The 27,841-nt window shown below is 39.0% G+C and overlaps 1 long non-coding RNA gene across 1 annotated transcript; it reads left to right on the forward strand.

Moving 5' to 3' along the window:
- Positions 1-1,068: 1,068 nt before the first annotated feature.
- On the forward strand, positions 1,069-27,604 carry LOC129636295 (uncharacterized). The gene is made up of 3 exons (XR_008706859.1): positions 1,069-1,177; positions 1,316-1,423; positions 27,411-27,604. It is a non-coding gene; the product is annotated as an uncharacterized LOC129636295 (long non-coding RNA).
- Positions 27,605-27,841: the final 237 nt, after the last annotated feature.

Here is a 27,841-nt window from a genome sequence, read left to right on the forward strand (position 1 = left end):
AAATAATGTTGTTCAATTTAGAAGTAACCAGAACATGTTTATGGATCAAGGAGAAAAACTCCACCAGGTGACTGAAGAGGACTATTTACTAAATAAACTGAGGGTAAATACAGAAGGAGAAGGCAGAGAGTTAGGTTACAGGACAGCGGGATTTAGCCTTGGGAATCAACAAGCATATTTTCAGATGGAAACAGACGTACTTTGAGTTGCATAGTTGAGGAAATGCTGAAGAGATTGCTGGCTGTCTTTGATATTTGCAATAAACTAAAGGTGTAGTCATCTTTTAACATATAAGAAAAAGAGAAGTTAATTTCAAATGATAGTTGAAAGTCGGCATTTTCCCTGAGGGCAGAGAAGTAGGAATTAAAAAGGAGATGAAACCATCATAAATAGGTACAGATTGTATTAGTTAACATGAACTTAGAGCACATGGAAATAGAAATAACTCCATAGATATTGCTGAGGTTTTAAGATTTAATGGCTACACAGATTTTATCTGAATGAACTATTTGAATTTGCTTCGCCCTTCTGTTCTCATTTGCAGGTTCATAAAATACTCTTGAACATCCACTAAAAGAAGGAAATCTTTATTGGGGAAGAAGAGATAAACCTGTCTTATTCTTATGTAACTTTGAGTTTTTATTGTCTTCATAGATGTGCGACTTTCTGGCCTCATCTCTAGGTAGAGTAATAATTTTCTTTGGACTTTTCAAAGAAATTGCTATTCAACTTGAAAATCCTAATTTCTTATTTCCAAACTACATAGCAAAAGACTTAAATACTAACTGTTTAACCTTTGTTTTTTCAGTTTACATGGTCTATAGAAATTAATAGTGAAACATTTCTGTATCTATATAATAAAACATAAGTTGTGTGTGCACTCAGTTGCTCAGTCATGTTCAGTTCTTTGCAACCCCATAGACTGCAGTGTTCTTGCCTGGAGAATCCCAGGGACGGGGGAGCCTGGTGGGCTGCCGTCTATGGGGTCTCACAGAGTCGGACACGACTGGAGCAACTTAGCAGCAGCAGCAGCAGCAGCAGACTGTAGCCCACCAGGCTCCTTTGTCCATGGGATTTTCCAGGCAAAAATACTGGAGTGGGTTGCCATTTCCTGCTCCAGGGGATCTTCCCAACCCAGGGATCTAACCCACATCTCTTGCATCTCCTGCATTGGCAGGTGGATTCTTTATCATTGTGCCATCTGGAAAGGAAAATATAGAAGCTGATATGTAATTAATGATGAAAATTATGAAAATTTCCTACTCTTGTTTCTCTGTGATTTAAAATTTTGTATGTTTTGTTGTTGTATCCTCAGGTTGATTCTATAGCCATAGTAGCAGAAGGTTTCTAGCATAATTTATTCGATAAGTGTCAGCAAAAGCCATCAATTCTGCTCCATCCAGTGCTGACCTTGGAAATCAAGGTCAGTTATGCCACAGCTGTGTGGTTTAGGAAAGTCTTTTGTTTTTACTCGCTGCTTTGCTAAATGAAGTGATTTAACTTGGTTGTTTCTATGTTCCCATTCAAGGTCTTGAAATCCATATCTATATTTCAATTTGCATAACAGGACATCATAATAATTAATAACATAGTTAGAGACAGCTCTGCTGTGTAGATTACATTAATGGATGTAATGGAAAACAACCACTGAAATGAACCCTTAAGAGGCTTAAGAATAACATTGCTGCTGGCAGTGTTGGTGTCTTATTAAAGCAACCAGCAGTTTTAAAGGTCGGCTGTGTTGAGTTGCTTATGTTATGACTAGGCTCCTTTCCCTATCAGATAATGTTCATACGATGATACCGAATGTAAGTGAAAAAGATCACACAGTACCCAGTCACCTCAGGAAATGGTCACAGTGTACTAAAGGAAATAAGTCAACAAGAGCAATTATGAGAGTCAAGCTGTGACATGGAGAAGGTTGAAATGACATTTCGAATTTAGAAATTCTATTTATAGTCACTGGAATTTTTCATGATAGTTTGGTTTTGGACTTCCATGTTTTGGACATAATCTCAGCTTCAAGGCAAATTTATCTGAAGAGCATTATGTGAGTCTCTTAATTCATCTGAGTTTATATAGTATGTGAGGGAAAATAATCTGACATTTTGGGGAGAAAGCCCAAAGATAGCTTTCTCATATTAAGGAATAGGTGGGTGTTTAACATACATATAGTGACTTACTGACAACACAATTCATTTCAAACAAACAATTAAACAACTCCAATTAAGTAATTCTAGTATAAAATCTATATTTTAATCTATTTCTATCTAGAATGTCTCTGGATAAATGCTGTTTCTGCTGTTAAAACAGATGCCCTTTTATTGCAGAAAGATGGTCTTGCAAAGAAAAGGCATCAGATGATTAAAGACTTGCGTTCAAATATAGCACTGTAATAAGGAAATTCATGTAATCAATCAGGGAAATACACTGGGAATTCTTACATCTGTTAAGGAACAGGGGACCAGCTGCATATTGCCCCAGATTACTTCATAAATACTTAATAATATATTATATCATCTGGCTACTCAGTTTACAACCAAAGTTGGCTTGTCACATTTGTCAGAACAAAGTGCCTTTGTCTTGTGAAAAAGGAAAGCAAGGAGTCCACCAGACACGAATGTTTTACTGTTTTACAATTTTAGAGGGTAGGATAATAAGGAAAGCGCCTTTTAGGAAAAACATGAAATAATATATACAGAATAATTTGCTTATCAAGTTATTATTATCCATGCTTGCAGGAAATTCCCATGAGGAAATGAAGAAATAAATGAAAGCAACTAATTTCTTTTCATGTTGTCAGTATAACTGCTCCAAGGGACGGGCGTTCAAGTAGTCGACTTGTCAGGAAATAGAAGCAGAGCAGGATACAAAGATTTACAGACTTCCTGTTTCCACATCAGAGAACGCAGGCTTTCTTGTTATTATTAATATTTGATCTCTGGAAACAGAAAACGTCTGGCCTCTTAATCTCATGCCAAAAGGCCAGAAAAACTCACAAAGTCACTATCGTTTGTCTCACAGACTGTCATTTGATTCTTTGGGTTAAAAAGCCCAGTGGAAGCAAAAGCTTAAGAGCCTTCTATGCTTCCTGGGACTTAAATCATTTAACAATCTACAAATTAAATTATTAAACAGTAAAAAAAGGCAAAGTCCCCAGAGTCGTGATGCATCTTTGTCACTCATTTAGTTTGTCCCATCCAGTTAAATCTAACTAGTTAGAAAACCCAGACTAAAGCAATGGGAGGAAATGGCTGTAAACTAGCCAGATGGACTCTCGTGTATTTTCCTGCACAGGTCCAGAATACTTTTCTAACCACTTGGTAAGGCCAGGGGTAGGCTCTCTATTAGTTTTTACATGTTTCTCAATCATTTGGCTATTATCTCAGTGCAGGGGAGCCTGGCGGGTACAGTCCATGGGGTCACACAGAGTCAGACACGACTAAAATGAGTTTGCATGCATGCACATATGTTAAGAAAGACTTTGGGTGTGTACAGCCACATAACTTATGAAATATGGTGTACATTTATACCCCCAAAAAATGAACTTACAGTTTTAATTTTTTCTCAAATTATAGCTAAAAACTGGTGTTTTGTTTTTTAGTTTACAGTTCATTGTATATGAAGGTAAAAATATTTTTTGGTTTATTTATCAAATAAATTACTGTGTTAAATTTTTATTTCCTCACCTTATAAAATTTTACTAGTCTTACTTTTCTATGTGGTCATTGCCTTTTGTTAATTGCTTCATTAGCACTATTACACAAAGGAGGTTAGCATTTGTCACTGATGATGGCTATAATAATGATTACGTTTTTTGAGTTATTGGCCCTTTTTCTTTCATACAGTTTAAAAATTTTTGTTCAGTTTTTTGCCTGCACTTTAATTTTTGGTAAGGAATGTTTTAAAAAGTAGTCTGCTTTTTTATGGAAGTATAGTTTATATACAGTAATATTATGGAAGTTACAGGTAATGATTCATAATGTTTAAAGGTTATATTCTATTGATAGTTATCATAAAATATTGGCTTGTATATCCCCTGTTGTACAATATATTCTTGTAGCTTATTTTATCCCTAATTGTTTGTACCTCTTAATCCTGTATTGCCCCTCTCCCCTTCTCTCTCCTCACTGGTAACCATAGTTGTTCTCTATACCTGTGAGTCAGATGCCACATTTTGATAAGTGTGCAAGATAATTCATAGATCACTGATGTTTGTAAAGCTCTTTGCTTATTTGTACCACAATTTGTTGTTGTTGTTTAGTCCCTAAGTCGTGTCCAACTCTTTGTGACCCTATGGACTGTAGCCTGCCAAGCTCCTCCATCCATGGGATTTTCCAGGCAAGAATACTGGAGTGGATTGCCATTTCCTTCTCCAGGAGATCTTCCCCACCCAGGAATCAACCCCACGTCTCCTGCACTGGCAGGCATTTGCAGGCTGACTCTTAACCACTGAGCCACCAGGGAAGAATGCATGTACCACAATGCCCCTCATCTAAAGGGTCTTCTCTTCTCCAGTCAAACTCCCCAAACTCAGAGCTCTTCTTCATGAGGCTGCCTTGTACCACTCCCCCTCACCATGCTCTCTTTTCTAGAATTCCTATTGCAAGTTTCCACTCATTTTGACACTTAACATTCTATTTGTTTTTCTGAAAACATGCCAGCCTTCCCAACTATATTGTAATTGCCTGAGCAAAGGCTTTATTTGCTTTCCCCAATACACCTGAAATTGAAGAAAGTAAGGAAAACCACTAGACCATTCAAGTGTGACCTAAATCAAATCCCTTATGAGTATACAGTGGAAGTGAGAAATAGATTTAAGGGACTGGATCTGATAGATAGAGTGCCTGATGAACTATGGATGGAGGTTCATGACATTGTACAGGAGACAGGGATCAAGACCATCCCCATGGAAAAGAAATGCAAAAAAGCAAAATGGCTGTCTGGGGAGGCCTTAAAAATAGCTGTGAAAAGAAGAGAAGCAAAAAGCAAGGGAGAAAAGGAAAGATACAAGCATCTGAATGCAGAGTTCCAAAGAATAGCAAGAAGAGATCAGAAAACCTTCCTCAGCGATCAATGCAAAGAAATAGAGGAAAACAACAGAATGGGAAAGACTAGAGATCTCTTCCAGAAAATTAGAGATACCAAGGGAACATTTCATGCAAAGATGGGCTCGATAAAGGACAGAAATGGTATGGACCTAACAGAAGCAGAAGATATTAAGAAGAGGTGGCAAGAATACACAGAAGAACTGTACAAAAAAGATCTTCATGACCCAGATAATCATGATGGTGTGATCACTGACCTAGAGCCAGACATCCTGGAATGTGAAGTCACATTGCTTAGGAAGGCATTGGCAGGCTGGCATTGGCAGGCATTGGCAGGAAGTGGGCCTTAGGAAGCATCACTATGAACAAAGCTAGTGCAGGTGGTGGAATTCCAGTTGAGCTATTTCAAATCCTGAAAGATAATGCTGTGAAACTGCTGCATTCAATATGCAAGCACATTTGGAAAACTCAGCAGTGGCCACAGGACTGGAAAAGGTCAGTTTTCATTCCAATCCCAAAGAAAGGCAATGCCAAAGAATGCTCAAACTACAGCACAATTGCACTCATCTCACATGCTAGTAAAGTAATGCTCAAAATTCTCCAAGCCAGGCTTCAGCAATACGTGAACTATGAACTTCCAGATGTTCAAGCTGGTTTTAGAAAAGGCAGAGGAACCAGAGATCAAATTGCCAACATCTGCTGGATCATGGAAAAAGCAAGAGAGTTCCAGAAAAACATCTATTTCTGCTTTATTGACTCTGCCAAAGCCTTTGACTGTGTGGATCACAATAAACTGTAGAAAATTCTGAAAGAGATGGGAATACCAGACCACCTGACCTGCCTCTTGAAAAACCTATATGCAAGTCAGGAAGCAACAGTTAGAACTGGACATGGAACAACAGACTGATTCCAAATGGGAAAAGGAGTACATCAAGGCTGTATACTGTCACCCTGCTTATTTAATGTATATGCAGAGTACATCATGAGAAACACTGGGCTGGAAGAAGCACAAGCTGGAATCAAGATTGCCGGGAGAAATCTCAATAACCTCAGATATGCAGATGACACCACCCTTATGGCAGAAAGTGAAGAGGAACTCAAAAGCCTCTTGATGAAAGTGAAAGAGGAGAGTGAAAAAGTTGGCTTAAAGCTCAACATTCAGAAAACGAAGATCATGGCATCTGGTCCCATCACTTCATGGGAAATAGATGGGGAAACAGTGGAAACAGTGTCAGACTTTATTTTGGGGGGCTCCAAAATCACTGCAGATGGTGATTGCAGCCATGAAATTAAAAGAAGCTTACTCCTTGGAAGGAAAGTTATGACCAACCTAGATAGCATGTTCAAAAGCAGAGACATTCCTTTGCCAACAAAGGTCCGTCTAGTCAAGGCTATGGTTTTTCCAGTGGTCATGTATGGATGTGAGAGTTGGACTGTGAAGAAAGCTGAGCACCAAAGAATTGATGCTTTGGAACTGTGGTGTTGGAGAAGACTCTTGAGAGTCCCTTGGACTGCAAGGAGATCCAACCAGTCCATTCTAAAGGAGATCAGCCCTGGGTGTTCTTTGGAAGGAATGATGCTAAAGCTGAAACTCCAATACTTTGGCCACCTCATGCGAAGAGTTGACTCATTGGAAAAGACTTTGATGCTGGGAGGGATTGGGGGCAGGAGGAGAAGGGGACGACAGAGGATGAGATGGCAGGATGGCATCAACAACTCGATGGATGTAAGTTTGAGTAAACTCCGGGAGATGGTGATGGACAGGGAGGCCTGGCGTGCTGCAATTCATGGGGTCGCAAAGAGTCGGACACGACTGAGCGACTGAACTGAACTGAACTGAATACACCTGGATAGATAATAAAAGTTTATAGAGCAAATATGTCTAATACTTTCTGAGTTGAAAATCATTTCGGTGTTTTCATGCTTTAGAAATATTTTATTTTGTAAAATATCCCACTGACTCTTTAAAGTTTATTCCATGTCTCAGAAGAATTTAAATATATGTCTCTTCTAAATAAACTGATGAAACATTTTCACTTGTACCAGCCTTACCTAAAATATACTAACATTCATTGGTTTATCTCCATGTTCCAAACACTTTTGACTTATTGTATTTAAACCCTGATACTCAGCAAGGAAATATGTTCTATTGTTTCCCAGACCCTTCCTGGAGATGAAGAAAATTTAGGGATCTTGCCTAAGGTCACACAGTGGGAGCTCTCAGTGATTCTTAACCATTAGGAAACAGTCTGCTTCATTTGCCTGCATAATTAATATCACTGTTAATTCTAATTAAACAGAATTATGGAGAAATGTCAAGGTATATGGAGATTAATTATAGGATGCCTGTAAGATATTTGATTCCTTGAGAAAAAAAATTAAATAGGCATGGAAAAGATTCCACTTTGGTGTGTTCGGTAATTCTCCACCATCACTACTTATGCATACACATGAATCTCTAACAGCATTTCTAGTTTCTTTTCATGTAAAGTTAGAGGAGTTGAATGATAATCATTAATTGACAGTCTTCAGAATTTGCTCTAATTTGGATATGCATCCAGCTTATGGCCTGCAGATAAGTTATTATTTTTAGAGAAAATCTTTTTTTCTGAAGTCTGTAACAGAATAGTAATGTGTTGACTGAAGTTAATACCCTATGGCCCTTCTGAGTTTTCAGATGCTAGCCAAGAGCCAACTTTATAAATAATCCCCTTTCTTCACAGTTTTATTATGCTGTTGATTGCTTTCTATTTAATTTTTAATATATGAACATCTTTCAATAGCGGTAAATATCATGCTCTTATATTTAATGCCAATAGTGTTTCCAGTTGTATGCATTGTTTATTTAATAGATCTATTGGTATATTTTTTTTTAGTGTGGCTTCATATTTTATTCTAATAAACAAGAATGCAAAGAAAAAAATGCCCCATGGCAGGCAATGTTGTGATTATTAGAAAAATCTAAGTTAACCCAAATTTTTAACAACAAAATTAAACTTGTTAGTAAAAAGGTGCAAAATTCAAGGAATAAGCCAACCAAAATCTTCTTCACATCCGAAGCATTACTAATGCAGTAATTTATACTGGTAGTTACATTCAATAGTATTTCAGAAGTTATATATACAACAAACCTCTCTGTGACAAACATATTTCAATAATGTGTGTTCTTTGCCAAAAGACCTACAGCAGAAAGGGATAGAGGAGGAAAAGCAGGGGCTTCGGAGCCAGGCAGACCTGAGGCTGAATCCCAACCTAATGTTAACCTTGGGTAAGTTTAACTTCTTAGATAACCTTTTACCTAAACACGAACAGAAGAATAAAATGGCTCTCTTGCAAGGTTTTCTCAGGATAAATGCAATGTCTGTAAATTTCCTTAAGATGTTTAAAATATTATAGCTAGCTTTACTACTTCAGGAAGATTAGTTGCCACTCATATTGTGAAGATTACGAATAAGTAAAAAGGATACACTTTTTAAATGACCCTACAGGGAGACTTTAGCAAGATACCAAAATAAAACCCTCAGACTTCATTCCCTCAAGGAAACACCAACTTAACAACATATACCATCTAAAAAGCCTTTACAAGAACTCCAGAAACTAGTTAAGAAATCACAGTATCCCAGACAAGTGTGAAGCCAAGCCCAGCCTCTTGAAATGGATAAAGAAATCTGTTGCATTTAACCCAGGATAGCTCTTCCCTCAAGCCAGCACAAAAACACACCTTAATGAAATAGAGACCTAAGAATTATATGACAGGGTCAAAATAACCATCTTAAAGAAGCTCAATGAACCATAAGAGAAAACTGACAATGAAATGAAACCAGGAAAACTATGCATGAACAAAATTAGAATATCAATAGAGATAGTGTTTTAAAAAATAGGAACACATGTATACCTGTGGCGGATTCATTTTGATATTTGGCAAATCTAATACAGTTATGTAAAGTTTAAAAATAAAATAAAATTAAAAAAAAAAAAAAGATGTCATGGTAACACCAAAAAAAAAAAAAAAAAAAAGAACACTGCCTGGCACAAAATAGACATATAATAAAATTTTGTTAAATGATTTAATGAATGAATAAAAAAAAAAATAGAATTTCTGGAACTGAAGAATACAATAACTGAATTGAAAAGTACAGTAGCAGATATATTTTAAATGGATAACCAGCAAGGTCCTTCTGTATACATGGAGAACTCTGTTCAATGTTATGTAGCAGCCTGGATGGGAGAGGAGTTTGGGGGAGAATGGATACATGTACATGTGTTACGGAGTCCAAGCTTGCTCTGCTCGCCACACAACAGGCCAGTGATCCGAGAGATGAGAGGCTGAGGCAAGGAAGACTGAGGGAGCCAGCTGACCAAGAAGTTGGCAGGCTAGACCTCAAAATCTTGTCAGGGCCTGGTTGCCAGGTTCTTTTATGGATCGGAGATGGGGGAGGTGAGGAAACAAAGTAAAAAGACTATTCCATCCTTGCAAATATCCCCTAGAATGGCAAGCCTCATGCAGGTGAGTGTTAGTCTCACTTCCTTACAGTCCTTCACAGCTGGGTGACTCAGGTTATCTCCCTGAAAGAAAGTGTAGTTTCTCAGTCATGTCAGAATCTTTGTGACCCCATGGACTGTAGCCCTCCAGGTTCCTCTGTCCATGGAATTCTCCAGGCAAGAATACTGGACTAGGTTGCCATTCCCTTCTCCAGGGGATCTTCCCGGCCCAGGGATCAAAACTGGGTCTCCCTCATTGCAGGCAGATTCTTTACCATCTGAGCCATTGAGATCCTAAACTGTTTCTTTGGATTTTTTTTTAGCTCCTCCCCACAGTAGTTCCCAGACCAGGGATCAAACCCACACCCCTCCACGCTGGAAGCTCGGAGTCTTAATCACTGAACTGCCAGGGAAGCCTCAATCTCCCTGAGACAGGCCTTTATGTATGTTTAGTAACAAAAAAGGGTTAAAGTCACAGAAGTAGATCCAGTGAAAATTTAAAATTAACCCTTCCCAGTTACATATGTATGGCTGAGTCCCTTTGCTGTCCACCTGAAGCTATCACAATATTGTTAATCAGCTATACTCTAATATAAAATTAAAAGTTTAAAAATTTTTAATAAAATTTTTTAATATAGTAGCAGCGCTCAAGAGACCTCATAAAACTAAAAAAAAAAATCAATAAACTCAAAGGTATCTTTGAAATTATTGAGTCAGTGAAACAAAAAGGAAAAAGACTGAATAAAAGTGGGGGGGGAATGTCTAAGGGATTCACGAGACACCATTAGGTGGACCAATATACACATTATGAAAGTCCTAAGAGAGAGAGAGAAACAAACAAATGAATATAAAGAGATCAGATTCGTGGCAACTAGAGATGGTGGGTGGGGGAAGGGAAATTAGACATTACAGACTTCCATTTACAAGATAAATATACTAGGGATGTTTGCTTCTTTAGAATTTAAACTGCTCTATAGATAAAGACAGTTAAATGTAAACTCTTCTGTGGCACATAGAGGACGCCTGTGTGTTTCTCCTTAGGAAAAACATTAGGAAGAGGCAGGGAGAAGAGTGGAAACTGTGAGCACCATTACAGGAATTGCCTGTGGCTGTCATCTTCCTTCCCTTGCTGGTGCGCATGCAAAAAAGCTTTATTTTTGGCACAATATTAATAATCCAATATCAAAAGAACCTTGTAGTTACATTTCTGGTAAGGTGAAACATTTCCTGTTTTGCTAGTGTCATTTCTCAAGCCTTGGGACTCATGGTCAGGAATTACACTTATATATTATGGCAATAGCGAAAGCAGAATGTGAAATGAATAGCCAGGCTCCTGTGTAAATCTTCATCCCAGAAGTCTGACACTGGTTTTGTGGTTTCAGTTGAAGTTGTTGTGTGCTCTGTGCTCAGTTACTCTGTCGTTGTCTGACTCTTTGGGACCCCACGAATTATAGCCCATGAGGCTCCTCTGTGCATGGGATTCTCCTGGCAAGAATACTGGAGTGGGTTGCCATTTCCTCCTCCAGGGGATCAGCTGAAGCTAAAGGTTATTATTTATACTAACTCCTTCACTGAGGCAAATGCTACTGAATTGCTAAATTGCAGCTATTTTCACAGTGTCACTGCTGAGCCTTCCAACAGAGAATCAGTTCATAAATAGTAATTTTGTGTTGGTGTTGATTGTCAAGCCAATTTAAGGTAGCTAGAGTAACTCGACAGGTAAATATGAAAGACTCAGTGAAACTCATACTTTCCCTACAAAATAATCTTGAACATGAACCATGCATTGAAGGAAAATTACCAAAAACAAATGAGGTACAATATATCATGGCCAAATAACAGACTTTACTCATCGTTGCTGTTGTTCAGTTGCTCAGTCGTGTCCGACTCTTTGCAACCCCATGGACTGCAGCATGCCAGGCTTTATTCACGCATGTGACAAATATCTCCTGAGTGCCCGCTATGTACCTGACCCCATGGCAGCACCAGAACTGTAACTGAGAAAGACACAGTCCCATTCCTCAGGTAGTATAGTGTCCAGAGGAGGAGTTAGAAAGGAAATTATCAAGTGTGGGAATTTCTTGGCGGCTCAATGGTAGAGAATCCACCTGCAATGCAGAAGATGTCAGAAACTTGGGGTCGATCCCTGGGTTGGAAAGATCCCCTGGGAGAAGGAAATGGCAACTCACTCCAGTATTCTTGACTGAAGAACCCCAGGGACAGAGGAGCCTCATGGACTACAATCTATGGGGTTGCAAAAAGTCAGACAAGACTGAGTGCCTGAACACACACAAGTGTGGGAAATACTATAACAGGGCTATGTGAAAACTTTACTCTTCCTAGTAGGATCAGAGAAGGCTTTTGAATAGAGAGTTATTTTAGTTGAATCTTGAGGGCCTGTATTTTTTTAACTTTTTATTTTGTGTTGGTGTATAGCCGATTAACAATATTATGATAGTTTCAGGTGGACAGCAAAGGGACTCAGCCATACATACACATGTTTCCATTCTCCCACAAACTCCCCTCCCATCTGGGCTGCCACATAACATTAAGCAGAGTTCCCTGAGCTGTACAGTAGGTCCCTGTTGGTTATCCATTTTAAATATAGCAGTGTGTATATGTCCATCCCAAACTCTTGAGGGGTTACAGTTCAAATAAGTTCTTTCCCATCTGGTCGAAATGGTGACCAACTGGGCAACCAGTCACTTAGAATTTATCTCATTTAACCCCAAGAGGTAAGTACTGTTACGTCCCTCTTTGGTGAAAAGAGAAACTGAGACTTGCAGAAGTAGAGTAACTTGCCCAGCATCACAAGGCTGGTAAGAGACAGAGCTCAGATGAGTGTCCAGACAAGCCAATGGTCTGAGCTTGCTTTCTCCCTATCTGTACGTGATCATCTATTCCAGTTGGTAAAGGGGGAAGGACAGTGCAGGCAGATGAAGCAGCTCACACAGAGCTCTGATCCCCTGGAATTTAGAGCGCATCTAGCAGACTGCCAGCAGCTGAAGCCACCAAAAGCACAGGTCAGCTAATGGGAGGCACATACGCCCTATTCAGGCGCCGGGCCTTTATCTTGTAGGCACTCTAAGACTGGTCCTGCTTTTTCCTAACTTCTATGTGTCACCTTCCAGGATGGGGGAGGGAGTCACCTGACCTCCGTCTGCAGGCTGGTATCAACCATCACGGCAGAAGAAGCATTTGCTAAAGGATTAGACACAGGCAGACCTATGGCCCAAACCCTCAAGTGTATCACACTCTCCCTGCTCATCCCTGACCCCTCATCCCTGATATGGGCTCTTATCCTATTCCCAAATGTAGGCCTCACCATGTACCCCATCTCTGCAAACAGAACCTAATATAGTCTCTGTCCAACAAATCAGACTTAGAAACATGTCAATGATTCTCCTCCCCCCAGCACAGCAAGGCCCTCTGCCTACCTGTTAGCCTAATTCATGCCCCCTGATCTGCCAGGATGCACTATTCCACCAAAATGAACTGCTTCATACCCATCCCATTTAAATTCAGAATCATTTAACTTAAGTGAAAGTAATCCACTGTTAATTATAATACAGACAGGAAATCCAATACTGGAGAGACAGAACATAATGAGTTGAAAGCACTAATCTGGTATATTGTGACACCTAAACAAATTTATAGTGATGATAGAGACATGATTTTAAGTCATCATCAAAGAACTATACTATCAATTTATATCAAGTTCAAGAACAGGTAAAGGTAATATATCATGATAGAAGTCAGAAAAATAGTTACCTCTGAGGACAGAGTCCTGCTAATTAGGAAAAGGCAAGAAGAAAATTTGGAATAATGGAAATGTTCTCATCTTGATTTGGTTGGTAATTATATTTAAGATTCCAGCATTTTACTGGCATGAACATTATACCAGAATATTTATAAATGCAAAGATAAAAGAGGATAGACAAAGTTTGAGAACTGATTTATTTATCTGTCCCTAGTTTTCAAATATGTTTATCCTTAACCACTGAAGAAGATGAATGTCTGTACTGAAATATTTTCTCCTACAAAAGCAGATATTTCCACCTCTCACCATCAAATTCTACTAATTTTAGTTTGTGGAAAAAACAGAATTATTTAGTTAAGGTCTACAGAAGACCAAAATTTCAAAGCATGCCTGGAAAGAATTGGCAACTAGCAAGAACAAATTGAATTCCCCTTGCTTTTTTTTTTAATTGATAATTTTATTACATTAACTTGGCTACATTAAGACAATTTATTTTTGTTTGGCTGGCTGTAGCTAAGTGTTAGTTAGTAAGAGAATGTTTTTGAAACAGTTACATTGTTATGGCCTCTTTATGCTCTTTTAATTCTTCTCATTATGCTTTTGTCCTTTACCTCAGGCTTTAAATGTTGCCCATTCCTTATATTGAAAATTAAATGCTGTATTTTAATCTCTAAAATACAAATTACTTTGAGAATTTCTGTTAGTCAGTAAGAACAATTACCAGTCATGAAATATATTAATTATCAGACAGCTACCATATAGAATCATTCTTTGGGGGCATAAGATCAATGAATTAAATTTCTTTGGGGGTGATATTCAGAGATGACTTAGGGTGAAATCTTGTTAAGCTAAAGTGAGTGAAGACAATACATTATTTAATAGTGTCTATTTCAATTGCATGCAGAAACAGCTCATCAATCTTACCATCTTCTAGGGATGCAGAGGGTGTAATTCCACATCACCTGACACAAAATAAATGTGAAAGTGCCTTCTGTAAATTTTTGGTGTTCGAGTATGATGAACAATTGAAAATTAAAATGGATTTTCACTTAATCTCAAAATTGGATTTTGTCATAAAATGACAAGTTATATTTAGAGTATAACAAGGTATTGGCTGGGCTTGGTAAAGATTGTTCCAGCAATTACAAGATTTAATTTTTAAGAGTTTTATCTCTCTCATCCCATCTTTCTCAAAAGAACAAAGATTTGGTCCCAAATTTAAAATTTGGCATAGCATGTATTTTGCTAAATTAGGAAATAAATTTAATCATAGAAATTCTATTAATTTGGTGTTATGAATTTATGATATACATTTTGTGTGTGAATAACTTATCAAAGAAACTGTAGAGTCCAATTATAGAATTCAAACAGAGTGTTGTCTTCAATACAAGCTCCTCTACACATCTGTGACTCCTCTATTCCAGTGAAGCACGTGTTAGACTATGGCATTTGTTTATCAATACATCTCCATAATTAGATTACTGGCTGCTCAAAGAAAGGGGTAATATCTTTTATATTTGTGTACTCCTATGACCTGCCTCTTGATAAACCTATATGCAGGTCAGGAAGCAACAGTTAGAACTGGACATGGAACAACAGACTGATTCCAAATAAGAAAAGGAGTACATCAAGGCTGTATGGAAAAGTCAATGGCACCCCACTCCAGTACTCTTGCCTGGCAAATCCCATGGACGGAGAAGCCTGGTAGGCTGTAGTCCATGGGGTCACTAGGAGTCGGACACAACTGAGCGACTTCACTTTCATGCATTGGAGAAGGAAATGGCAACCCACTCCAGTGTTCTTGCCTGGAGAATCCCAGGGACGGGGGAGCCTGGTGGGCTGCCGTCTATGGGGTCGCACAGAGACGGACACAACTGAAGAGACTCAGCAGCAGCAGCAGCAGCAAGGCTGTATATTGTCACCCTGCTTATTTAACTTCTATGCAGAGAACATCATGAGAAACACTGGGCTGGAAGAAGCACAAGCTGGAATCAAAATTGCTGGGAGAAATATCAATAACCTCAGATATGCAGATGACACCACCCTTATGGCAGAAAGTGAAGAGGAACTAAAAAGCCTCTTGATGAAAGTGAAAGAGGAGAGTGAAAAAGTTGGCTTAAAGCTCAACATTCAGAAAACGAAGATCATGGCATCTGGTCCCATCACTTCATGGGAAATAGATGAGGAAACAGTGGAAACAGTGTCAGACTTTATTTTGGGGAGCTCCAAAATCACTGCAGATGGTGACTGCAGCCATGAAATTAAAAGATGCTTACTCCTTGGAAGAAAAGTTATGACCAACCTAGATAGCATATTCAAAAGCAGAGACATTACTTTGCCAACAAAAGTCCATCTAGTCAAGGCTATGGTTTTTCCAGTGGTCATGTATGGATGTGAGAGATGGACTGTGAAGAAAGCTGAGCGCTGAAGAATTGATGCTTTTGAACTGTGGTGTTGGAGAAGACTCTTGAGAGTCCCTTGGACTGCAAGGAGATCCAACCAGTCCATTCTAAAGGAGATCAGTCCTGGGTGTTCTTTGGAAGGAATGATGCTAAAGCTGAAACTCCAGTACTTTGGCGACCTCCTGCAAAGAGTTGACTCATTGGAAAAGACTTTGATGCTGGGAGGGATTGGGGGCAGGAGGAGAAGGGGACGACAGAGGATGAGATGGCTGGATGGCATCACCCACTCAATGGGCATGAGTTTGAGTGAACTCCGGGAGTTGGTGATGGACAGGGAGGAGGCCTGGCGTGCTGCAATTCATAGTGTCGAAAAGAGTCAGACATGACTGAGCGACTGAACTGAACTGAACTAAAGGCCTACTGGTGTGGCATACACAAGATTCCCAACAAATATGTGATGGAATAAATGAATTAATTATTCTTACCTCCTCTATGGCAATATCTGAGTCTCTCCAAATGTTTTTTCTCTTCATTCCTCATTTATCCCACAGTCTCTAATTCTGGCTTCATCTTGCAAGAATATTCCATAATATTCTTGAGCCCTGGAATTCACTTTTAATTGATTATTCTTTTAATTCCTTACTAGTTTTATTAAGTCTTATCTAGCTAAACTGTGTTGTAGCCTTTCAAAGTCAACTTGAAACTGAAATCGTTAAATCAAAATTGTTCCCACAACATACTAGAATCTAAGGGCTGGAAGGATCTTAGACATCATCTGGACCCACTCCTTCATTTACCAAGACAGAAAGCTGAGACCTACAGAAAATAAGCCACTTGACTCAAATTTTACATTCCTTGTTCTCAGTTCTACTTTCTTTATTTGATATTAAATACTTCTGCTAAAGAATTTGTCTCACTGGAGAGATATGAAATTAAGGGCTCAACAGAATGAAAGAGGTTATGGAAGTAGAGCTGAGTAAGTCAAATAGGCAGCAGCCCTCTTAAAACAAGGTAGGCTTAAAACAAGCACACTTTGTAAGGCAGTGAAGTCAGCTGCATGCCTGGGAGCCTGAAGTACTCTGTTAGGAAATTAATCCATTAGTGCTATGAGAAATATCCAGTTTTTCTCTGGCCCAATCTTGCTTCTTCCCTTCTCCTCTCCCTATTCCTCAATAACGCTTTACTCCTGTCTCAAGAAAGCTTGATGCTGGAACTCTAACAATGTCACCAAGATCTGATTCCTCTCATTCCATTTCTTGGCTCTAAAGTCCTCAGTACTGATGCAATCCTCAAAATCTAGACCAAGGAGGCTATAACTCTTCTTCATATATTCTCTTCTTCAAGTCTAGCAGAAAAGGACATGTCTCTTCCTGAAACCTCATAAAAAAATCTCACTGTTTGGGTCCATTTTCATCCGTAAAGTGTGGCCAAGTGGTAGCATGTGCTCATTGATGGTAAGGACCAATTCCAGGCAGTAATGATGTGATCAGGCCACCTAAACCACATGGGCTGAGAGTGGGACTTCTCCAGACAAAACCTGGGGCTACCCAAGGTTGTAGGCCCCCCCATCTGTGTAGCCATCTTGAATTTGCCCCTGTATGACCCGGGACCTGGAATACCACTAACATTCTTCCCAGACTGTGCAATTTCACCCCAGAACCTCAGATAAGAGACTAAGAACTTTGCTTCTGCAAGGAAAGACCTATTTTTACCAACTGCCTGCTTCTGCCAAAGACTCATGCCACACACCTCTGCACAGGATTTGGCCACACTTTCAAGAAACTCTTCTGCTATGTCGCTATCAACCTTCTTGCAGACAAATTTATTTGTCTCAATCTGCCCAAATTATTTTTTTACAAAGACGCAAAGAGCCGACTCATTAGAAAAGACCCTGATGCTGGGAGATTGAAGGCAAGAAGAGAAGGGGATGACAGAAAATGAGATGGTTGGATGGCATCACCGACTCAATGGACATGAGTTTGAGCAAGTGCTGGGAAATGGTGAGGGACAGGGAAGCCTGGTGTGCTGCAGTCTGTGGGGTCACAAAAAGTCGGATACAGAGAACTGAACAACAACAATGCTACTCTTAAGCTTCCCTGGTGGTCCAGTGGTTAAGACTTCATGCTCCCATTGCAAAGGGGATGGGTCTGATCCTGCCAGTGCCTGCCTCAGTTTTGATGTAGGCCCATCCGGGAATAAGTTGCTTCCCTGATATGAAAAGCATTTATTTATTTATCACTTCCCTGATATGAAAAGCAATCAATAAAAATATATAAATGTATCAATTTCAACTCATTCGAATTTAGGATTCTACCTGAATCTGAACCCAAAAATGAAACATTTTTTAGGCTTTGAGGCCATTTTCCCCATGTTGGAAACATGTGATTTTATTGTTTGAGGAGAAGGCAATGGCACCCCACTCCAGTACTCTTGCCTGGAAAATCCCATGGACAGAGGAGCCTGGTGGGCTGCAGTCCATGGGGTCACGAAGAGTCAGACAGGACTGAGCAACTTCACTTTCACTTTTCACTTTCCTGCATTGGAGAAGGAAATGGCAACCCACTCCAGTGTTCTTGCCTGGAGAATCCCAGGGACGGGGGAGCCTGGTGGGCTGCCGTCTGTGGGATCACACAGAGTCGGACACGACTGAAGTGACTTAGCAGCAGTAAAAACCAAAGTTCTCCGCCAAACTTAGGTCAAGAGAAAAGCGTGCACTCTCAGAGACTAATTAAACTACAAAATGTAATTGTATTGCTTAATATGGTCTAGATTACCAGTCCTATTGTCAGAATATACATAGTGAATGTCATTCCTACCAGCTTCCCAATTAATAAACATTTTCATCAATACTTAAAAAGACACAAAAGGTCAGCTCGAAAGGTATACCACACCACTCAAGTGTTCCTTCACCACGGACTTGATGTGGAAAGGGAGAACGTGCGACAACAAAGCAGGAAATAGCGTCGTTTCTCTTTACCATGGGTTTAGTGAGAGAGAATGTGCTTTTTTAATGAAACTTTCTAGAGGACAAAAGATAGAATATTTTTACGTAGAATGCTTTTGTGTTAAGATGACATCTCTCTCTCTGTTGCCTTTTTCCTGCACTTTGCTTACTGACCAGATTATTCGCCTATTTGTTAACAAAATGAGGGCATGTAGCAGGTAATGGTTGGATTTGCATTACATTTCATCCCCCTGAAGAAAGTTGATGTGAAAAATACGTATTTTGAGCTTGGAAAAGTATCATTTTTTACTATGACTTTATTTTTTAGATTTGGAAATCAGTTTATGGGCTATTCCTGTAAGACAAGTTTTTTTTTTGTTTTTTTTTTTTCCCCGAACGCAAAAGGGAGATCATTTCATTCAAATATAGGCAACCCAAGAAAGGTAGTTTTTTATGATTGAGACTAAATGAAGTTTTAAACAAGACTCGTGTAATTCTTTTTTATATATACTAGGACATACATGTTTTAAATGAAGTACAGTTGATGTACCATATTACATGTGACAGGTGTACAATGGAGTGCTTCACAATTTTTCAAGGTTATACTCCATTTATAATTAAAGAGTATGGGCTATATTCCCTGTGTCCTACAATATATCCTTGTAGCTGACTTTGTAAATAATGGTTTGTACCTCCTCCTCCCCCTTCCTTCTCCCCACTAGGTAACCACTAGCTTGTTCCCTGTATCTGTGAGGACTCACTTAATTCTTAAACTTTAGCTGACTCCCCTTTGTACTCTCCTTGTTTGCGTTCTACTCTCTCTTACAACATCCCTCCCAACAGGGCATGTTTATGGCTAAACAGATCTTTCGCAGTTTCAAACTCCTTAGACACTTCTGCTACTGTTTTGTGCTATCAACCCTTTGCTCCAAGGGAATCACACATTTGTTGTGGGGACCTTAACAGTCTGCGATTGGCAAGTGATGGCAGGTCCCATCTGCTGCTGACATTTTCAAACTCTAATTATCATCATCACATTACTTCAGCCTCTCTGGACAACGTGCATCTCTAATTCCCTGTGTCCCTCATCCCACCTCCCCATCTCCCAAAGGATTGCTTTCCACTAATAACAGTCTTGGAATTAACATCTACAATTCTCTCATGACCTGTGCAACAATATATGACATTTATAATTTATGAATTGAAACAGCTCCAAAGACTGGATTGAGCCTGGGGTATAATCCTGGCCTCGTGTCTGTACCACAGGTTAGAAAACCCCAACCCCTTTTGTTCTTCCCATGGCGGCAGGCACTTCTGCTGCTCTGCCAAGTGATACTCTGACTTTGCTGATCATTTGGCAGTTTACTGCCAAGGTAGGAAAATCCGTTGTAGGCTTTCAGAAGGTCTGAGCATCCACATAGGATTTTGGAAGAGCAGGGCTATTTGTTCTACGACCTCACCTGCCTTTAGGGGGACTGACAGTCCAGAAAATTGAGTTGCCTCAAAAACTCATTCATAATCCATCCCACGTATTTTGGTACAGTCAAGTAAAATTGTCAACACAGAGTAATTCATAAAGGGTTATCTCAAATGCTTCATAGAAGGCTATATAAAGCATTTTTCTTCCAAGGATCTCAAGGAACTGCTCCAAGAATCTGAACTATATCCTAATATGAGGATTCAGATCAGAGATTACCTCTTCACTTGCAGGAAAACATAAAATAAAGTGGGGGGAATTTTTGACTAATTTTTCACAGCCATGATTCATATGATTAATGATAGGAAATTGATCATACTAGAAACGACAAAAGTCAAATCCCTTTCCATGCTATTCTTAGAAAAATCTCTAAGTACAGATAAAAATAAATAAATAAACTATAACAAGTAAGACTCTTGCTAGTCCCAGTTGTTAAAATTCAATGAAAATAGAAAGAAAATTGTACAAGACTGGGACCCATCTTATAATGAGAATTTTGGAATTCTTAGGGAAGTACCTAGTTAAATAGTACCAAGTTAAATAGCTTTATAATCCATCTTTGAGACTATTTTCTACCAATATTTTATCCATTAATTGTTGGTGATATAGGTGATACAGGAAAGCAATAATGAGAAGAACATTTTATCCTATGCCTAAGAACTTAGGAGTAACAGAAACTAGGTTGCAGCAAAGTTATTAAAATACTAGGTGGGCATGAGGCTCAAGACTCTTAGTCCCTCCGAGAGTAACTCAAACATAAATGGATGACCAGAGAATTTGTGAAAACCAAGCACTCTGTTCAAATAGACTGGATGAGATCTCAGAGTGAAAGGACTGGAATGAGAGTGTAAGTTAGTAAATAGTAACACCCATTTGCCTGTAATTTGTCTGGAGGAAGCTTAAGACCAAAATTGCAATGGAGGGCTTGGAATATAGAAAAGGAAAGTGAAGAAAAAATGAGAATTTTGGGTGTTTATCCAGCATTATCCTGAAGGAAGAAACACTAAATCCAGGACAAACATACGAACCTTAGAGGGATAAATAATGTAGCTCTTAAGACCATTGGCTTTGGACTCCAACCTCTCAAATTTGCCAGTCTTTGATCTTTGGAGAGTTACTTAAACTCTGGTTCCTCCATTTTTTCATCTACTTACTGGGGAGGACACCTCCTGGGAGGTTACCTCATGGAGTGGCTGGGAGTATTAATGAAGTGATATAAGTTAAGGTATTTATAATGTGCCTACAGGATGATTCATAATCATATATTACTACAACTCTACTTCAGCTCAGGGATGATTCAAAATGCCCTACCACCAGCTGGTTGAAATGACCAAGATTATCCAACTCTCCTTGCCTTACTATCATGCTTACCAAGCAGCCTGCAAATTATTCACTTGGTCTCTGAAGTATCCTGATGTATTTGTTACATCAGGTGCCCTGGGTGAGGTTATGAATATTCCTCCTCATCACCCCATACTCTGCTGTGATTTGATAAACTGGTGGTCCACTTTGTGTATTGTCGTCTCTTATAGAATGATTGGCATGAGGTCGGCCCTTCTTGGTTTGCTCAAGTCCAGGGCTCTGAAGAAGCCAGGTCCTGGACTGCTCGAAATGCAGCCCAACAAAGGCCTTTGCACCTTCATACCTCTCCTGGAGACATTCAGACTGCCAAATTTCTCTCTTTCCTACCTGCAATGTCAATTAGAACATCCATGTTCTGAAGTGAATACATCACTTATCCACTACTGTGAGTATAATTATAATTTATATCTGATAGGTTTGAAGCCCAAGATTCAACTTAATTTAGACCTAGATGGATGCTTTACATCTTTTCTTAAAGACAAGATCAAATGATCTATCATGTTACAACTGGCACTTAGAGCTGATTTTACCAATTAATGTAAAATTTTAAAAATTAATCCTGATTAGACATATTGAAGAAGAGTAGGAAAATGCTGATGCTATGGTAAAATCTTTAAAGATAATGTGTGCTGAAGAAGTTATCCTCAACAATCTCTTCTGTTTTTCTATATTTTCACAATAGTATTCCTTAGAGAGTCCAGCAAATATAAGTAAAATGATATTTCCTTTATCAAAAGAATAAATCTTTCTAAAATATATTACACATTCTTTCCCAGCTTAGGTAAAGAAAAGAAAGTCTGCTGAACAGAATTTAATTTTTCTTGATGGATCAAGGGTTGCCATCATGAACATTAATTATTGTTTTATACTGTGCACTTGGGATTTTGATATATGGAGTTGATTATTCCTCCTCTGATTTTTTCCCAACAGCTGAGCTGTTGTATTTTTTTTCTCTCTCTCTTTCCAGCTTCATGCCTGCTATTTACAGTCTCCATTTTATCTTCTGTCCATTTTATGTTTAATTTTCTTATTTAACTTTCTATAGGGAAAGGTATGTGGTATGAGATCAAAATATAAACCATAATTTACTTCTGAACAAATCTGATTAAAAAAACTATAGACAAACAACCAAGTATCACTTGTTTACTATTGATATCAATAATATTCACGAATGTGATTTAGGTTTTGAAAACCAAGGGATTCTTGAACCAAACCCCAAAATACGACAGACATTCACAAATACCAGGTTGAGTTCCAAGTGCTGACTGTAAAAGGTGTGGCATAGAAGCACAGACCAGAATTCTGCTTCCTGTAAGCAGCTAGTTTCCAAAAGAAACAGAAAGGAGGAAGCTGAAGTCCTGCTTCTGAATTAACCAGTAACTTCTAGAGGAGTGAAGAGTTCAGAGAGACCAGAATGTTCTCCCATATGATTCATTTAACATGAGAAAGGAAATTCCACCCCAAAAGAGCCAAACAGACAAAGACTGGAATCTCAAATCCACCACAACAATGTGAAGGCGATCTTGGATTAACAAACCTCACTAATCCCCATAACCTTGCCCATAATCTCTTGAGATTCTTTTCTATAAATGGAATTATTTTTCATAGAGAATGCTGTTAAATGATTTGCCAATGGTTTTAGGTATTTACAAATTCTCTCTGCTCAGAAAATATTTTCTCTTGAGGCTAGGCAGACATCACCCTAGCTTTTCTTGTAATGCTTTCTCTCACTCATGATCATGACTTTTCAGTCTAATTCAACTCAAGAGCCCTACAGGCTTCCAACTCCAAGACAGGCTATAACAGACTTCTCTGAGTCTGACTCAAGTCCTTCTTGATTAACAAATACCCACTTATATACTAGAAATTAATAAAAATAATCCCCAAGATCATCTGAGTAAATTTCATATTGATTCCAAATCAACTTGTGTCATATAGAAATGAACCCAGGGCTTTAAACTTAGTTCTGAATAACAGCTCCCTGTGATGATAAGTAAAGTCCTCTAATGCACACTTGTTCTACTTTCCTTTCAGTTTAACTTGTTCTGAAAACCACTCCTCCCAGGTACCTTTGCAACTAAGGTTCAGGGTGTGTTTTAGGTTCCACTAATATGAAGTACTCATGGAAAACAGAAGTCTTCAGAAGCTACTTCTATAGCTCCTATTATTTGTGCTGGTGCACAGAGATACAGGGATCATGGGGACTTGGTTTTCCCAAAACAGTATCAGCAAAGATCTGAGTGTCCAGTAACTGGTTTAGTGAATGCTGAGAGGCAGAAAGCAGACTATCCATTTTGCTCCTGTATGTATTGTAATCTCAGCCTGGCTCTGGAGGGCCTCATTCTGATGCCAGCATCTAAACCCCAGATCATAGCCAAGACAGTGTGGTCTTGGAGCAGCAGTTGGCATGAAACTTCATGACTCTCGGTTACCCAGATGCAGTAGAGACAGCAGTTCCTTTGGCTTGATAGTTCTGTAGTGGTATTCTGGGAGTCATTCCAAGAGGCCCAGGTTAGGGGCTGCTGCATCAGCACTTTCCATAATTTTATAAATACTACATTTCTTAAATTAAATTCCTTTTCATTAAAATAGCTTGAATGATTTCTGTCCTTTGCAAAAGAACCTTCCTAAGTTGTTTCCTGTCTCTTACATCGTTTCCTTGTGTAAAAATAAATAAAATGTCTCTCATCTTGTAGGCCGATTGTGATAATTAGTGGTGATTCATTTAATGCAGTGAATACATGTGTGCTCAGTCACTTTATGTTGTGAGTACTGAGTCAGTAAATATAACTGAGAAATGCTAAATGGAAGCCTTCGCAGAGGTCTTCAGCACCATGGACAGTTCTAGCCTTTGCTGAAGCGGGTGTACCACAGCCCAAAATGCAACTCACTGGCTCCCCTCTCTCTTAGAACTCTTAGATTTCCTTCAAGATTAAGGATTCTCCTTCTTAAATAACATTACAGTTATACCATCATAAAATCTCTTATGTGTCTGGCACAGCTCAGGGTAGGATTTTGATAGTATCTAAAAAGTTTAAGGTATTTTACAAATAAAGTTTTTATACATGATATTTGGTTCCAGTGACCCTAAGGAAACTGGTTTAGTGTGTGATGTAAAGAACTTGCTGTACTTAGTTCACTTCGTGGACTAAGAATAGTGAACTAAGAATATACTTAGAAAGTATATTCATGGTATCATAGGTGGAAAAGACTGATTATAAAACAGGAATATTTCATGTTTGTGTGTGTGTGTGTATATATATATATATATATAATTTAAATATATAGCAAACAGCCTGAGGAGTGCTACATACTAAATTTGTAGTATTTATCTCCAGATAACAGGATTGCAGGTTTTTTCCCGATTTTCCTATATGGTTATTAGTATCTTTGAAATATTCTTAAATGAGCATATCTTTCTTATAAGAATAAATCATAACTTTAAAAGATATATGTGAAGGGTGTGCTTAAGTCTTTTTTTTTTCTTTTTCTACTACTATCCAATCTCTCTGAACCCTCAACTGCTAATTCACCTAATGGCCTGTGCCCGCTCAGCCATCCACATTGCAAAGGCTGCTCTGTTACAATGAACGCCAGTGCTAATCATTTGTTGGTAAATAGTAAATTTTGAAAATTCAGTCAGTATAAAGACATGGGCACCTTTATAGCATGTTCCTGAGCTTACAGAATCTCTCCTGCATCCATGAACTAAGAAATTCTCCAGTATTTCACTTACAAGCTGCATTGATAACAAGCAAATATGTTTTAATTCCTCAGTGATTGAGCGAAAAATATACATTGGCATGGGAGGCAAATTGAGAGCCTGGTCCATTACTACCAAGTCAGGACATGTTCTGCATATGTGAAATTAACTCAGTGACAGTAAATAAATGCCACTTCTGCCCAAAGTCTCCCAGGCGGAAGCAAAAGTCAGCATCTAAATGAGAAGAGGGAAGCTATTCCTACATTTAGGTTTATATTTCTGCCATTTTAGGGGGACGTCTGATTTACAGTGTAGTGTCCTTTTGAAAATCACTATTACTTACTGAAATCTTCAAAGGCAAATACAGCAATGGTCTCCATTAGAGTGTTATATTGGTGTGTGTGCATATGTGCTCAGTTGCTCAGTCATGTCCGACTATTTGCGACCCCATGGACTATAGCCTATCAGGCTCATTTGTCCATGGGATTTTCCAAGCAAGAATACTTGAATGGGTTGCCATTTCCTCCTCCAGGGGATCTTTCTGATCCAGGGATCATACCCATGTCTCTTGTAGCTCCTGCCTTAGCAGACAGGTTCTTTACCATCTGAACCACCTGGGAAGTCCTTTAGATTAGTGTACATAATCTCTTTTCTCATATGTTGCTTTATTCTCTTTTATAAATTTTAACATTAACTAATCAAAAACTGTAGGTTCATCATTTCAGATTAATGGCACTGCTTTCTGTTAAATATCAGGGAGCAGCAACCTATTGGTTCCTCCATTGTAAATGACTTGGTTGCACTGATGTCTCATTTTCTTCCAGCTCTTAAGTTCTCAAAACCAAAGAAATATTCTCAGTCTATTCTTAGTTCTTTCATTTTACAACTTCGCCATACATTTAAAAAATAAAAAAAAAAAAAAACCTTTGCGGCTCTAAGCACTTGTACATACATGACCTTGCTTGTCCCTCACCACTACTCTGCTACAGTCTCTCTGCAGGTACCATGGACAGAGCCTAGAACACTGGCCAAGCATTGGGTTAAAACTAAGGACCCAAGGCCTGGCTACTGAAGTTCCCCATTTAGCAGGGAGTTTGCTGTCTGGTAGAGAGTGTATGATTCTTACCTAACCAACACAGACACAGCATAGCTTAGCACAGGAAAGCTCACCCTATTTGACACAGGAAGCTCCTTTAAAGTGATCTAGTTCAACCACCTCACTCTGTAGGTGAAAACCCAGAAGTCTGGACTCCTTCACATGAGCAAAGCTAAAAGCATTGTCTGTTTTCAGTCTGAATCTTCCTTCCTCAATCAGCTTTGCCCTTCGAGAATGAATAATTTCCTCCAGAGGACAGGGAAATAGATGGAGTAAATTCCCTGAATCCCTCTGTAAATGGTGCACAGTTTATCTGGTTGTCAGGTCTTTTCTTTAAAGGTCACTCTCCCGTGGTAAGAAACTTTCTGACGTTCTCGATGGAATAAACTGAGTTGTTTGGAGAATGAAGATGTGATTGTGCATGGATGCTTTTTCTCTGGTGTTTTTCTCAGTTTTTGGTATCTTATATACGTATATACAAATTGATCACAAAACTTAACATGAAAAATATGAGAAAACAGATATAATCTTTGACGAGTTGTAAGTAATATTCCATTTATCAACATTTTATTGTATAAAATATGCTAGTCCTATATGGCACCCCACTCCAGTACTCTTGCCTGGAAAATCCCATGGACGCAAGAGCCTGGAAGGCTGCAGTCCATTGGGTCGCTGAGGGTTGGACACGACTGAACAACTTCACTTTCACTTTTCACTTTCGTGCATTGGAAAAGGAAATGGCAACCCACTCCAGAGTTCTTGCCTGGAGAATCCCAGGGACAGGGAAGCTTGGTGGGCTGCCGTCTCTGGGGTCGCACAGAGTCAGACACGACTGAAGTGACTTAGCAGCATGGATAGCTTTGTAGTTTCTTACATAATAAAGGTCATTTTCAATGTTGTTTTTAACCCAAATACTAAGGCTTTTCTCCTTGCTCTGATCTTTCTTGTATTCCTCACAGAAAGCAAGGCATCTTCTTGTCCAGAAAGGACCTGAACAGAAGGTGACTGACCCAGTAGAACAAGCCCCAGCCCATGGGGAATGGGCAGATAACAATAACTAAAATTTACTGAGCACTTACTTATTGCCAAGCACTGTTCTAAGCACTTTAATGCATTAAATTCATTTACCCTCACAGCAGCCCCTGAGCTTGGTATTGTCTCAGAAGTTCTGGAGCCATAGGTGGAGTTGAAAAAACACATACAAGATGCTGAGAATACCTCGCAGAGGAGAGACACAGGGGACAGGCTCCGGATGAGATCCTGAGGAAGTGGGAGTGCACCGTGAGGGCAAGAAGGCAAGGCAGAAAAGGAGCAAATGCATTCCCCATCTGCTCCCAAGGTCTTCTCTGCTAAAATAATCTACCTGCAATGCAGGAGAGCTGGGTTTTATCCCTGGGTCAGGAAGGTCCCCTGGAGAAGGGAATGGCTACCCACTCCAGTATTCTTGCTTGGAGACTTTAATCTCTTTAACAACAATAAATGCATTATTACAGACTATAACCCTATTCTCTTTCCTCTGTCCCTCCTCTTAAAGACTTAACCACTATAAAATAGAATATCAGAATAT

This window comes from Bubalus kerabau, chromosome 21, assembly GCF_029407905.1.
Source record: "Bubalus kerabau isolate K-KA32 ecotype Philippines breed swamp buffalo chromosome 21, PCC_UOA_SB_1v2, whole genome shotgun sequence".
NCBI lineage: Eukaryota > Metazoa > Chordata > Mammalia > Artiodactyla > Bovidae > Bubalus > Bubalus kerabau.